We start from the raw sequence: 14,723 nt of genomic DNA, 5'->3' as shown, positions 1-14,723 counted from the left end.
TGATCGTCCAGTTCAACTTCTTTTATCCAACATACATGTTCCAGCAGGACACATACTGAGTGGTAAAACATTAATGGGAAAACAAAACAAAGCAAAACAAAATACAACACAACACTCAGGCAGCCAGAACCATCAAATCTACTCTGCTTATGAATGTGGTATTAGATATTATTGCACAATGCACTTCATATCTGACCTCTGTCTTTACTCAAACCTACACATTTTCCCAAGTTATGTACTTCTTTTATTTTTTACATTTTATATTAAAATTAAAGAATTTATTACTTATATAACATTAGCATTTCTGCCTATGAACAGAATTTGAGTCTTCAAATTCTACTTAATACATGTCTTTCCATGTCTCTCATGAAAGGTATGCTCTCAGAGAGCAACTCTAGAGACTTCAGAGATTGATTCCAAATATTACCCTGTTTGGCTGGAGTGACCTTCTTATGAGCCTCATGTTCTTCTTTTGCATCTTTAGAACAAAGTCTGGGTCCTCTTCCCCAGGCAACTAAGCTTTTAATTGTGTAGCCATAAGATCTTACATCTGCTTTCATCTGACCTCTTACTCTATGTACATGAATTGAACATAAGAGAGGAAATCTTTGAACTCTCATTATTTTACCAATGGCAGATGAGGCATAATCTTAGTTTTATAAAAGGCAACATGCATATGCTGTCACAAACATTCAATAACTACATGTTAGGGTCTTTTTCACTGCTATCTTGGAAATTTAATAGAAAAAAATAAAATGTACTTAATGTAAATGGTTCTTTAAGGCATGAAACCCACTTGCATTTTAAAATCATATTATTTCTCATGTTTGCAGTTGAATGAAAATTTTTTTTAAGTTTTGAGGTGATTGTCAGATGAATATGATGAACTCAATTATTTGACTTTAGAAAGTGTGGCAAAACTATAACAAAAAAAATTATTTTCTTTTCCAAAGATTTATTTATTTGAGAGAGAGAGAGAGCACACAAGAGCAGGGGGAGGGGCAGAGGAAGAAGTAGACTCCCCACTGAGCGGGGAGCCTGATGCAGCGCTTGATCCCATGGCTACAGGATCATGACCTAAGCCGAAGGCAGATGCTTAACTGACTGAGCCACCCAAGTGGCCCAAGAAAAAAATCCTTAGAAAATTAAATATGTGCAAGACAGATAGATAGATCAAAAAAAAAAATTGTATTGCTTGAGAGTGTTGAATTTTCTAGGATAAATTATGAGTAGGAAGTTTACCTTTTGGGGGTCACAAATCTTATAACAAATTAGTATCTTAAACTTACTCCTCTTGTAGAAATAAAATAGTGTTTAGGAAGTATTTGGGAGCTTGGGCCTTGGTAAAAATGTTTTAAAAGGTTAAAACCCAGCAATATGCTTTCCTTTCTGCCCATCTTTAATCTTCCTTGGCATAGTTCTAATTGGCAGACTAGTTTTACAGCTGCTTTTTGAAACAACCTATAACTGGGCCTCTGGGGGCCTCCTCACCCCCAGCTGGGTTATAACAGAAAAGTTAAAATACTGAACTCTATAAAAATCAGAGTTGACATTCCTTAATTTTTTTCTTTAATAGTATATATCCTGCAGTATATTGGAATCACACTTGTACCTATGCTTACTTATTATTTTGATGTTTCTTTATATTTTTAATGTAACATTTTGGTCCTTTAATTTTACGTTAAAAATCCTATATTTTCAAGTTTTCTATATCTAAAATTCTCTATACTTTGCAAAATTTCAATGTTTTTGCTCACTAATACATTTGATTGCTTAATAATCAAGAATATTTTATTAATAGTGTTCTTTTGTAAATCAAAACCTCAGAGAAGAGTTCCTAAAACTTGCCTGGTAACTATTCGACTTATTTAATTATCTTCTGAGGAGCAAGTATGTGTCAAATATAAAGTACATGATGTATCTGACAGTATAATAGCCACATCTATTGAAATGGGTCATGAAAAACCAGACCTTATAACGAACATATACGTCCTTGTGGTTTCCATATTTCTAACATTTTGTGCAGACTCTTCAGAGGAACCTCAGCTGATGGCCTATCCAACCATGATATTAGAAGACCATAAAGGGGCTAATTTTACTCCTTGGAAAAGACACTTCTCTCCTTAGCTCACAAAACCAAATCACTGTAATGACCTCACATGATCTGTAACTGTAGTTTGGATGTGGCCTCAGGTAGAATATGTTTCTCTGAGTGTAAAAAAATGTGACCTTGGTTGGTTTCTTTTAGGAGGTAGGATTAAAAAGTATGTATCCTAAAAGGAATTTGTGATTATAATAGATTTAAGAATATCATGGTTCATATGCTGTAATATGTTACTTCACACACTTACAGTACCAATTAGACTGATTAGAACAGTGATACTAACCTTAGCTATGAATCAGAATCTACAAGGTAGATTTTAATAAATATCCATGGCTGAAGCTCTGCTGAGACCAATTCATCCAGAATCTCTGGAGGCTAGAACTTGGGCATCAATATTCTTAAAAGTCCCCTAGTGATTCTCATCAGTACTCAGGCTCAAAACCACAGCATTAGAGGCCATGCGTGGTGCTCAAGTTTCCGGGGTTCTCGACTATAGTTGTATATTAGAAATACCTAGGAAACTTTTGTTGTTCTTGCTATTTAGTACTAATCCAGGAGTTCTGCTTCCACCAAAGATACATAAATTTGTTAAAACCCTAGCTCCCAACATAACAACAAGAAAAACCAAAAGGACTACAAAAAATAAAACTTTCTGAAACCCAGATTACTGAGGTCACAAGGCCACAACACAGATGGAAACCCAAGAACCTCTATACCACGATCCAGTGGAAATGGTTTGCAAACACTGGCTAACTTACTGCAGAGGAAAAGACACAGAATGCCCTCCAAGCAAGTAAGAAGAACTGACCTCCCAATTTTAATGAACTTCTGAAGGTTGCCTGTGAGCCACAATGAGAGTATAGAATCACTGGGAGCAGTAGACACAGGGGAGTTTACACCTGCTAGGGGCTCTTCTCCATGAACCTCTACTCAGTTCTCATGAATAAGATTGGGAACAGAATGGGAGACTGGAGAGAGCCTCATTTGGTGGGGTAACCTGGAGGAGGAAACCACCATTATGACAGGAAGGGTACAGAGCTCCACCAAGAGCCTTCTCTTCTGCTGTACAAAAGTTCTATGCTGCCACACATAAGTACCATTGTGACCTAGTGAAAAGCAAAAGAAAAAATAACCCTATCACTGGAAGTGGGGCAATTTGGGTCCAGAAATCACACCAATACCATGGTCAGTCTCCTAACTTTGGAGGAAAGCAGGACATTCTCCTCCTTCAAAAGAACCAAAGAAATAAGACAGTGTTTGTCTGCTACCTGGAGGAAACATGGCAAAGGAAAGCACCACTTCAAAGACAAAGGCAGAGAGTACCTGCCTAACACTGAACCTGATCATGAAAACAGATCTGCCCTTGTTCCCCTGTGTCTAGCAATGCTAGCAATTACCAAGTAACAAGCAGTTAACAATCTACTGCTGGAAGAGGGTAAATAGTATGCAGACAGATCCAAGCAGAATAAATACTGAAAACAAAACAAAAATAAAACACTACTAGACACACTATATTCAAACTGCTTAAAACCAAAGATAAAGAGTAATCTTATAGGCAGTCATTAAAAATAAAAAAAGAAAGAAATATATACTGATTGAAAATCAATGGCAAGAATTAGAGCAGACTTCTGATCAGAAACTATGCAAACCAGAAGGTAAACACTGACATCGTTAATGTAATGACACAAACAAAAAGTCAAACCAGGATATTCTATCTAGACAAATACATTTTTAAATTAAAATAAATATTTTTAGATAAACCAGTCCTAAGAAAATTCATTACCAGCATATCTGCACTATAAAAAAAGTTAAAAAAATTCTTCAGACAGAAGGATTATAATATCAGAGAGAAATCTGAAATAAAGAGCTCCAGAAATGGTCTCAATAATGATGGAGAAGATATTTTTATTCTTATTTTGAATCACTCTAAATATGATTGTCCAAGCAAAAAATTTTTTTTAAGTTTTTATTTAAATTCTAGTTAGTTAACATATAGTGTAATATTGGTTTCAGGAATAGAATTTAGTGATTCTATTCTATTACATATCCAAGCAATATTAATGGCAATGCGTTGTAGATTTATTGCACATGTAAAAATAAAACACATGACAACAATAATACTATAGAGAAGAGAGAGGAAATGTAAATATACTGCTGTGTATACTTGTGTATATGAAATTGTATAATATTATTTGAATGTAGACTGTGATAAAGAAATAAATAAGAAGCCAATATTAAAATGGAAGAATAAAATATATACCCAATAATTCTAAAAGCAGGCAGTAAAGGAAGGAAATTAGAATAGAGAACATATGGAACAAACAGAAAACTATTAGTGATCTGCTAGATTTTTTTTTATCTGCTAGATTTTAAACCAACCATATCAATAGTTTGAAATGCAAATGGTCTAAACATAGTAATTAAGAAAGAGATTATCAGAAAAAAGCAAGACCCAACTATATGCTGCCCATAGAAAAACAACTTTAAATATAAAATAATAGATTAAAGGTAAAAGAATGGGCAATAAAAGAAAAAAAAGAAAGGGAAAAAAGTGAAGGGGATTAAGAAGTAAAATCTTCAGTTATAAAATAAATAAGTCATGGGATGTAATGTATGGCATAGGAAATACGATCAATAATATTGTAATAATTTCGTATGATGACAGATGGTAACTAGACTTATTGTGGGAATCATTTCATAATGTATGAAAATATCATATCACTACAATGTACACTTGAAACTAATGGGATATTGTAAGTCAATTATAAATTAATAAAAAACTGAGTATCAAAAGCAAAAAAAAGGAATATACTTCACAAATATTAATCTAAATGAAAGCTTGAGTAGCTATATTAATAATATAGGCATATCATCAGGGATAATAAAGGTTATTCCAGAATGATAAAGAGGTCAATCTATCCAGAAGATATAATAATCTTAAACATTTTTGCACCTACTAACAGAACTTCAGAATTCATAGAGCAAAAACTAATAAAACTGAAAGCAGATAAAAATAATCCACAAGTTTGGTTGGAGACTTCAATTCTCTCTGTTATATATAAATACAAATATATGATATACGATATATATAGTTTTACATATATGTGATAGTTATTTTTATGTGTCAACTTGACTGGGCTAAGGGATGCCCAGATGGCTGGTAAAATATTATTTCTTATTTCTGGGTGTTTCTGTGAACATCTGTCCTGAAAAGATTAGTATTTGAATTAGTAGACTAAGTAAACAAGTTTGTCTTCACTAATATAGGTGGGCAGCATCCAATCTGTTAAAGGCCTAAACAAAAAAGCAAAAGAAGGGTGAATTTGCTCTCTCTGCTTGAGCTGAGACATTTATTTTCCTTTGCCCTTGGCTATAAGCACTCCTGGTTCACAGGATTTCATATTCAGACCGAGACTTACACCATTGGCCCCTGATTTACCATACAAGCAAAAGTTTATTTGGGGGCTCTCTATCCTATTCATTGGTCTATAATATGTCTATATTTGTACCAGTACCACACTGTTTTGATCACTGGAGCTATATAATAAGTTTGGAAATCTGGGAGTGTGTCACCTCCAAATCTGTTCTTTTTCAAGATTATTTTGGCTATTCAGGGTCCCCTGAAATACCATATGAATTTTAGGAGGGATTATCCTGTTTCTGTGAAAAAAACTCATTGGGATTTCAATGGAGATTGCACTGAACCGGCAGATTGCTTTGGACAGTACTGACATCAACAATATTAAGTGACAATGAGTTTTTGGATATGACAACAGAAACACAGGCAATAAAAGCAAATATAGGTAATTTGGGCTACATGAAAATCAAATACTTGGTACATCAAAGGACAATCAGCAAAGTAAAAAGGCGATTAATCTAGGGAGTAAGAGAACATATTTGCAAATCACCTATCTGATAAGAGATTAATTTCCAGAATATAAAAGAATTATAACTCAAGGACAAAAAAGAAATCTGATTAAAAATAGGCAAAGGACTTGAATAGATATTTCTCTGAAGAAGAAATTCAAAGGGCCAATAAGCACATGAAAAGATGCTCAGCATCCCTAATCATTAGGAAAACACAAATCAAAACCACAATGAGATACCACCTCATACCCATTAGGATGGCTACAACCCAAACAAAAGCAAAAAGAGAAAGTAGAAGTGTTGGTGAGGATATGGAGAAATTGGAACCCTTGTGCACTGTTTATGAGAATATAAAATGATGCAGCTACTGTGGAAAACAATATGATGGTTCCTTAAAAAATTAAAAATTGAATTATCATATGATCTAACAAGACCCACTTCTGGGTATACACTCCAAATATTTGAAAGCAAGGTCTTAAAAATATAGTTCCACACCCATGTTTATAGCAGCATTATTCACAATAACCAAAAGTTGAAAGCAATCCAATTGTCTATCAATGGATGAAAGGATAAAAAATACAGTATATACATACATTGGAATATATTCAGCTTTTAAAAAGGAAGGAAATTCTGACACATGCTACAACATGGATGAAGCTTAAGGACATTTTGTTAGGTGAAATAAGCCAGTCACAGTAAGACAAACAGATTCATTTATGTGAGGTAGTTAGAATAGTAAAATTCAAAAAATAGAAAATAGAATTGTGGTTGCCACACTCTATTGGGGAGGGGGGAATAGGAGCTGTTATTCAGTGGGTATAGAGTTACAGTTTTGTAAGATGAAAAGTGTTCTAGAGATTGGTTGTGCAACAACATGAATGTACTTAACCCTACTGACATATAGGCTTAAAATTAGTTAAATGGTACTTTTTGTGTATATTTTACTACAATTAAAATCTTATTTAAAAAAAAAGTACCAATTGTTATATCCTTTGAAATAAAGTATTTACATCTCTTTTCAGTTTTAATTGTACTTTAATGTTATCACCAATAACAGACACTTCTATGCTTTAAAACAAATTTGCAGGACCAAAATGGGAAAAAATATATGAGGAGATTGTTAGATACCTAAAAATAGAGACTATGGCAAACAGTTTCTGAAACGACTCCAATCATGCCCTCCATCGCGATATTCATGCCTTCATGTCATCCCCTCTCCTTGAGTGTGGGCTGGACCCAGAGGCTCATAATAACAGCCTATGGAGAAAGTGATAGGATGGCATTTGTAAGATTAGGTGACAAAATTCTGTAACTTTCCTCCTATTTTCTCTTACAGACACTCTCTCACAAACTCTCTCTCTGCCTCTTCTCACTTCCTCACTCTGATGAAGCAAGTTGCAATGTTTTTAATTGTTCTATGAAGAGGCCCACAGGCAAAGAATTGTGGGCCAGTAATGAGCAAAGAATTCAAGTTCTCAGCCTAAAGTCCACAAAGAAATAAATCCTGTCAGCATCTACATGAATACCCTTGGAGATGAATCCTTTTCTCAGTAAAGCCTTGATATCCTACCTTGACTGAACTCTTGAGAGCTCCCAAGACCTAAAGGACCCAGCCAAGCCAATCCAGATTCCTGACCCACCTAAATTGCAAAATTATAGTTTTTTAAGCCACTAAATTTGGGGATGTTTTGCTACGTCAAAATAGGAAATTACTATATAGCAAATGCCACTGAGTGAGACAAAAAAAAGGCGGGGGGATGCCAAGGGATTATGAGACATTTCGAAGAAAGTAACAATCTCCAAGGGTAAGGAGACAGGCAGAAATAATCCCTAAAAGGTGGAACTCAGCATGTTCCTAAAGTTAGAAATTACTGATGTTCAGAAACATATTTTGGGGAGGAAAACAAAAAAACAACTATATTTATTTTAAACACATTTTTGTCATAGCTTCTAGCATCACCATGGACCAGTCTACACTATTTCTTCCTCGGAGGAAACTAGCTCTCAATTTAGCTGATGAGATTATTTTTAAATCTACATAAGATATGTGTATTTGGGGTTTTGAAGCTGTGGAATGAGAAGGAATGGAAAAATCAAAGCAGCTTTCTCAATCATTAGTAGAGATATCTGTTTATAGTTTCTGAATGAACGCTTGGGCTGTGAAGCAACATTTGGACTGCATGAATACTATCCCTGGAATCTCACAAGAGAAAATCCAGTCCTTAACTAATTCCCAGAAATATACAGTGGTCAACCACAAAACACGATCAGCCAGTTCCATTAATCTTAAATGCCCCTAAATTCTCTGTAAATCCCTAGCTGAATTATTTATCTTCTTTGGGTTTTGCCAACGCCTGGTTTGACCAGCTAACTTTAGTGATGAGTAGGCAAAGCTTCCTTCAGTTTGAAATGTGTGTGATTTTAGACACAAACATTTTCAAATGACAAAATAAATTATTTCATTAGATTCAGTGGCTGATCAACAGTTTATATTCTTCTACAACTGAATTGCTTAGCAATTACAAGACATGTCCATCTAAATGCGCTTTCTAATCTCTGCTTCCCCATAAATTGGGAATTAGGCAAGGTGCTTCACTAGCTCCACAATATGTTCAGCATCACAGGAGGACTCAGAAGGTACAAGTCCAAATCTAGCTCCATTTCTCACATAAACATATACTGCAAAGGTAAATAAGTAAAACACTTTATAAATGGACAACATTGTGAGCCTGTGTTATTCAAATTGCTACATGTGACTAATAACATTAAAATTAAAATTAAATTAGGGGCATCTGGGTGGCATGGTCAGTTAAAAGTCCAACTCTTGGTGTTGGCTCAGGTTGTGATCTTAGGGTTGTGAGATCAAGCCCTGTGTCAGGCTCTGCGCTCAGCACGAGTCCGCTTAAGATCTCTCTCCTCTGCCCCCCTCCCCCTGTGCTCTCTTTCTCTCTCTCTCTCTCAAATAAATAAATAAATTTTTAAAAATTAAATATTTCACTCCTCAGGAACACTAAACATTTTGAGTGTTCAATAGCCATATGAGTCTAGTAGCTACTGAATTGGCTCGCACAAGTATAGACATTTCCATCATCACAGAAAGCTGTATTGTACAAAGCTTCCTTAAACATCACCCTTTTTCATTTTCTTACTTTAAAAATGAAGATCAAAATCCCTGCCTGCCTTACAATATAGATATGATGATCAAGTGTGATAATTTTTATAAAAGCTATTTACATATACTCAACATAGTATTATCATTGTTTCCATTGCTTTGAGTTCTTTTTTATCAATAAAAATATGACACTTCTGGATGAACTGACAGGACTATTCTCAGAGGCAAAAATGCCAGTTTATACAGAAGTACTAGCAAAACATGATGTTTTATACTTATATTCATAAATTACTATTTTAAAAGTGTTTTTCCCAAGTTTTCATTTAAATTCCAGTTAGTTAACACACAGTATAATATTAGTTTCAGGAGCAGAATTTAGTAATTCATCACTTCCATACAAAAACTAGTGCTCATCACAATGAGTGCCCTCCTTAATCCCTATCACCTGTTTAGCCCATCCTTCCACCTACTTTCCTTCTGGTAATCATCAGTTTGTTCTCTATAGTTAAAAGTCTGTTTCTTGGTTTGCCTCTGTCTCTCTTTTTTTTCCCCTTTGCTTGTTTGTTTTGTTCCTTAAATTCCACATGAGTGAAATCATATGGTATTTGTCTTTGTCTCTGACTGACTTATTTCACTTAGCATAATACTCCCTAGCTCCACCCACATTATTGCAAATGGCAAGATTTTATTCTTTTTTATGGCTGAGTAATATTCCAAAAATAATCCAGTTAAAAATGGGGAGAAGACATGAATAGACATTTTTCCAGAGAAGAAATACAGATGGCTAACAGACACATCACTCATCATCAGGGAAATACAAATGAAAACCACAATGAGAGATCACCTCATGCTTTTCAGAATGGCTAAAATTAACAACACAGGAAACAACAGGTGTTGGCAAGGATGCAGAGAAAGGGGAACCCTGTTCCTCAGTATGGAGGTTCCTCAAAAAGTTAAAATATCCAGCAACTGCACTACTAGGTATTGACCCAAAGATACAAAAATACTCATTCAAAGGGATACATGTACGTCAATGTTTACAGCAACATTATTGACAATAGCCAAATTATGGAAAGAGACCAAGTGTCCATTGACCGATGAATGGATAAAGAAGATGCAGTATATACACACAATGGAATATTACTCAGACATCAGAGTATTTTTATTTTTTTAAAGATTTTATTTATTTATTTGAGAGAGAATGGGAGACAGAGAGCATGAGAGGGAGGAGGGTCAGAGGGAGAAGCAGACTCCCTGCCAAGCAGGGAGCCCGATGCGGGACTCGATCCTGGGACTCCAGGATCATGACCTGAGCCGAAGGCAGTTGCTTAACAAACTGAGCCACCCAGGCGCCCCAGTCAGAGTATTTTTAAAATTACTTTTTCACCATTTTAATCAATGCAATTTTTACTGCATTTTCTAAATAAACAACCTTCTAATAGGGTGAGATTTTTTAAAATGATATTGATTGGTGTGCACATAACATTTTGATTAATGGAAGTGTAGAAGTGTGTCAAATATTGTTTTTAATGATATAATAATCACTTGAAAATACATTTCAAATTAATAAATCATTTTAATGAATTATTATGGTATATGAAATTAAAACAAAATACAACTTAGTGGGAAATATGCAATGTACAAAATTGAGTACCTGCAACTTTTATTCACTTGAAATTTGATGTAGGTGAGTTGAATGATCACAAAATCACATCGGTATATGACCTGTTGAAACACTTCCTCTTTCTTTTTGTTTAGAAACCTGAAAAACCTTTCTTCTGTTTTCTAGTTTCTAGCAATGGTATCTTTTAGGCAGGTATTTTAAGAATAATAGGTCTACTTGTTCTTCATATATAGCACTCAGGATAGAATTACTTTGCAGAATCCATTACTGTTTTGAAGACACTGTGCCTAATAAATCTAAGCAGGCTTTGAGCTTTCATAACTTAGGTGCTCACCACATCTCCCAGGGCTCTTGTTACTCTGCCAACATTTTGTGATGGTTAAGAAGTTAAAAAATTTTGAACAACACAAAAGTGTCAGAATAAGGTATTCTTCCAATAATATATGCATGGGTAATACTAAACAAAAACTATTAGGTTTACATCTGTAATTAAGAATGTTACCCACAATGCTTAGGTGGCTCAGTTGGTTAAGTGTCCAAATCCTGATTTCGGCTCAAGTCATGATCTCAGGGTTTTGAGATTGAGCCCCACATTGGGCTCTGCACTGGGTATGGAGCCTGCTTAAGATTCTCTCTCTCCCTCTCCCTCTCCCTCTCCCCCTCCCCTGTGCTCTCTAAAAAAAAAAAAAAAAATTGTTGCTAACAGAAATTGAGATTAATTAATATTTTGAAATTGTGCTTTTGGGGCACCTGGGTGGCTCAGTCAGTTAAGCATCTGCCTTCAGCTCAGGTCATGATCCCGGGGTCCTGAGATCAAGCCCTGCGTCGGGCTCCCTGCTCAGCAGGGAGCCTGCTTCTCCCTCTCCCTCTGCCTGCCGCTCTGCCTACTTGTGCTCCCTATCTCTCGTTAAATAAATAAATAAAATCTTAAAAAAAAAAAAAGAAATTGTGCTTTTACATTTAGTACTTCCTATAAAAGCAGTTGGTCATTTTAATATGATAGTTTTTATATTAATTATAAATCAACACACTTTATAATTTACATTAATCATTAATATACTTTATAATTTATATCAATAATTGAATGGCTACACTGATATATGCATTTTATTAATAAAAATTAACATCAATTAATATAATTTAATATAACATTATGATATATTAATTGTATTACTTATATCAATATGTTAAATTATTTTAACTTTGGAGACTTTTCCTTTGACATTTGGCTATTCTGGGGCACCAAAAACAATTATCACTAGATATTCAAATATAATTTTTGAAAATTGCTGAAACATTTTATATACACATTATGTAAATATACTATATATATAAATTTATACATACATGCTTTTCTTTATATATTTATTTGTTTTATTTATATTTCTTAAATTATGTATATATGTTAAAAAAATTTTTTATTTGAATATAGTTGACACACAAAATTACATTACTACTAGATCTACAGCATATTGATCCAACTTTGCTATACATTATGTTATGCTCACAAGTGTAGCTACCATTTGTCACCATACAATGCTATTATAATATCAGTGACTATATTCCCTACAGTGTCCCTTTTATTCCCATGACTTATTCATTCCATAACTGTTTTTATAAATATATAAAATATACGTGTATGCATTCATTTGTAAAATAAAACCATGTACACAAAAAAGTGTGTTGCGTATAGATATATACTTATATACATTCATTGCAAATTAAAATATGGGCACAAAATCAGATTTTTATAGTTGTAAAGCATGGACATAAAATATTGATACCAAATAAAGATAATTATTTTAGACCCCTATCCAACTGGAATAAAAACGATTACTTTCTATGTCATCAAAACCATACTTCCTAGAAAATCTATTCTAAGTGCGATTTGAGCCTGAAATCCATGAAGTAAGCTCAAATGTCAAACTTTATATAGCTATAATAATATAAGCACTATTAATAGAAAATCACAAGTAATAAAAAAACATAAGTAATATGAAATTATAGACACATTTAACAGTGAATGAGTAAACCCAAAGTGAAAAGATTGATGTATGTTTTTTAGTTTTGTATAAGTAGGTTATATACTTTGTCTATTTCCATATAGGTGGCACCCAAAGGAATATGCCCCCTTTTCAATTCTGTATTACTATAATTTTATTAATATTATCTTAATGTATATATAGTAAAAACAATTTCTCTATAATTCTGAAGAAATCATAAATTCTATAGGACACCAGCTAGCAGAAAAGAGATTAAAAAAAAAAAAAAAAAAACCCTGAAATCTTTTCACAAAGAAAAAAGCTTAAACAAATAGATTTCAAATTCTAGTTCTCTCCAACATTCCCACTGAAATGATCAAAGGCTTAGATCATGTGTGGCAGGATAATATTTATATGTTGTCTGTGGATATACCCTTCTCCTTCCATATCCAGAAAGTAGCTGGGCTTTGTTTTTTTTTTGCCACAGATTTTGGATGACCAGATAAAAGTTAAAAGTGCTTTTTCTAAAAAAAAAAAAAAAGTGCTTCTTCTCCTTTTGTGCAATTTTAAGCTTAGCAAAGAGGATTCCTAGGATTTTGAGGGAAATGGAGGGGAAAGGAGAATTTAGAAAGAAGCAACTAGATGGGAAGGACTGAAATTGAGAAGGGGGCTGACTAATCTATGTCCTTGGGAAACTGTAGTACCCCAGGGAGAAGGCAAGACCTCAAGGGAACACAATATCAAACGCACGTCCAGAGCTTGCTGTGTGCAAGGCATTGTTTGGAGAACTTCACCTGCATTTATTCATTTAATCCTTAATAAGATATTCTGAGATCACATACTAGAATTTACATTTTACAGATGAAAAAACTGAGGCAAAGACAAGTTATATAATACACAATGCTGCACAACTACTCGTAGAGACAATATTTGACTTGTAACTGTTTGGCTCTACTGTCTGCATTCATCCCCTGGACTCTTTCACTGCTAGGCTGTATGGATACATGGTATCTTGTTGGCTAAGCCCTCACTTAAAGTGCCAGGAAGAGCTTGTCTCTCTGAAGGTGATATTTGGGTACATGGTAATTGTTAGAATATAAGAATTTCTGAGATTAAATTTTCCACCAGCCTGGAAGAATGGGGACTTAGGGGCATAATTCAGTTAATTTAAAAAAAAATTTTAAAAATGTCAATAGTCCCACACACTTTGTGACAGATAATAATATGCAAGAAACTTTGAGGCTTTTAGGCAAGATATACTACAGAAACAAGTAGACAAGGTGATAAGCCAACGACCCACCATTCACCAATTCAAGACAACTATTGCCCTCAAGTATGTGAAGCAGATTCCAATAGATATGCACTCTTATTTTAGAATCTCTGAGATCAGGGATGAGAAGTCGCTGGGAAAGATGGGAGGTATAAATCTTGATTCAACTATGGCCTTGGGGAAGGTCACCCTAGAGGGTCTCTGAACTGGAAAAGAAAATTAGAGTGAATATAAACATTTTGCTTCCTTTTGGGTATAACTGATTAAAACCAAAACAAACCCAATCTCTGAGATGATTCTGAAATTTCAATGAAGCACAAGTGCAGTGAGTTAACAAGAAAAAAAAATATACATATATACATATACATATACACACAATACACACACACACACACACACATATGGATGGCAGAGTTTTCTTCTGCATCAGAGAGCTATAAGATGATTGGATCAACACAATTTGGGGAAGAGGGACACACACACATACACACACATTTATTTATCCTTCAATCTATAATACATAAGTTGTGGCACCAAAAGTACATCACCAGAAATACAAGAATTTCAAAATGCAATGTAACCTAAAAAAACCAAAACAACAGCAACCAAAAACCCAAACTGTTAAAGATGTAATCCAGATGACTTAGAAATTAATCACTTAAAACCTTGGTAGCAAAATTAAAAGGAATAAGAAAAGACTTCTCTTTCCTAAAAAATAAAGAAGTAATCCTCTACTCTTTCCACTAATTACATTAAAAAAAAAT

General features: G+C 34.1%; 1 protein-coding gene and 1 pseudogene across 4 annotated transcripts in view; one reads left to right on the top strand and one right to left on the bottom strand.

Moving 5' to 3' along the window:
- LRRTM4 (leucine rich repeat transmembrane neuronal 4) overlaps positions 1-14,723 on the bottom strand; it is a 714,892-nt gene that overhangs the window by 434,193 nt on the left and 265,976 nt on the right. The window lies entirely within an intron of this gene.
- LOC116636389 overlaps positions 1-14,723 on the top strand; it is a 29,980-nt pseudogene that overhangs the window by 12,518 nt on the left and 2,739 nt on the right.

The sequence above is a fragment of the Phoca vitulina genome, unplaced genomic scaffold, assembly GCF_004348235.1.
Source record: "Phoca vitulina isolate PV1807 unplaced genomic scaffold, GSC_HSeal_1.0 scaffold12, whole genome shotgun sequence".
In the NCBI taxonomy this organism is placed as follows: domain Eukaryota; kingdom Metazoa; phylum Chordata; class Mammalia; order Carnivora; family Phocidae; genus Phoca; species Phoca vitulina.
Note: the sequence above shows the minus strand (reverse complement) of the source record. Positions and strands in the feature narration are given on the sequence as shown.